This window comes from Setaria italica, chromosome VI, assembly GCF_000263155.2.
Source record: "Setaria italica strain Yugu1 chromosome VI, Setaria_italica_v2.0, whole genome shotgun sequence".
Lineage (NCBI taxonomy): Eukaryota > Viridiplantae > Streptophyta > Magnoliopsida > Poales > Poaceae > Setaria > Setaria italica.
The window spans coordinates 978,942-980,318 of NC_028455.1; the positions used below are offsets into that span (position 1 = coordinate 978,942).

Sequence of the window (1,377 nt, forward strand, 5' to 3'; positions counted from 1 at the left end):
TCCATCTGTGCAATTAGTTTTGTAATTAGCTCATGTTTAGTCCTTCTAATTAGCATCCGAATATCCGATGTGACCCTGCTAAAGTTTAGCACCTCGTATCCAAACACCCCCTTACTTATATATATTACCTTAAAAGTTTCTTCTAACATTCCTCGAAGCAAAGTCACTTATGATAGGGTTGATGTCAATCTCATCCAACAATTTCTTCTCAATACATAATGTTGCCAAACCATTTAACCTCTCCTGAGTTATTGTTGACCTCAAATAGTTCCTCAATAACTTCAACTTTGAAAAACTTCTTTGAGCCGATGCGATAGTCAGACATAGTAAATAAGAGTCGGTAAGCAACTTTCAGCCGATGCGACAGTCAGACATAGTAAATAAGAGTGGGTAAGCAATGGAGATATTAGGATAACAATCCACATCTCTGACATGCTCAAAAATCTCCATAGTAGACATTACGCCATCTGGCAAAGTGAATTTTATAATCTTTAATTCAGAAATAAGATCATATACCTCAACATCATATGAAACATCAAAAGACAACATGATATTCCACAGTGCTGAAATTATTACAAATACACAATAGTTATAAATCAGATGAAATTAAATAACTTGTGATACTAAATTAATAATTAATGGTATAGAAAATTAGGAAATTGGTAATCGAGTAGTGTACCTGGTGCCGGCGCAGTTGAATAGGAACCGTCTAATCTCATCCGGCAAAGTTGAATAGGAACAGTCTAATCTCATCCGGCAAAGTCGAACAGTAAATAGAATAACACGCGCACGAGACACAACTCTGGAGGGATCACCGGGCGCAGCCGCACAGCACGGCAGATGCGGCAGCAGGGCAGCTTTTGGCGGCAGCGCTAGGGCGTACGGTGTGCGATCTAATTGTTGAGGCGCCGGCCTTTAGGAAATACAGGCATGATCATTAGCCTGACACAGGTGGGGCCTGGTATTTTGTTTCGTTTCTTCCTATTAGGGCCTCCGATTGTTTAGGGGTTGTTTGGATACGAGGTGCTAAACTTTAAAAGTGTCACATCGGATGTTTGGATGCTAATTAGGAGGACTAAACATGAGCTAATTATAAAACTAATTGCAGAACCTTATGCTAATTCGCGAGACGAATCTATTAAGCCTAATTAATCCATCATTAGCAAATGATTACTGTAGCACCACATTGTCAAATCATGACTATTTAGCTTAATAGATTCGTCTTGTGAATAAATTCCATTTTATGCGTTTATGTTTTTGAATTAGTTATGTTTAGTACTCCTAAATTAGCATCCTTACATCCGTTGTGATGGGGTTAAATTTAATAGGCTTTCCCAACCCCCCCGTTATTGTTGGTTTTTCACTATTTTGCTCCGA

The 1,377-nt window shown here is 38.6% G+C and overlaps 1 pseudogene; it reads right to left on the reverse strand.

Moving 5' to 3' along the window:
• LOC101785835 overlaps positions 1–1,377 on the reverse strand; it is a 6,061-nt pseudogene that overhangs the window by 2,556 nt on the left and 2,128 nt on the right.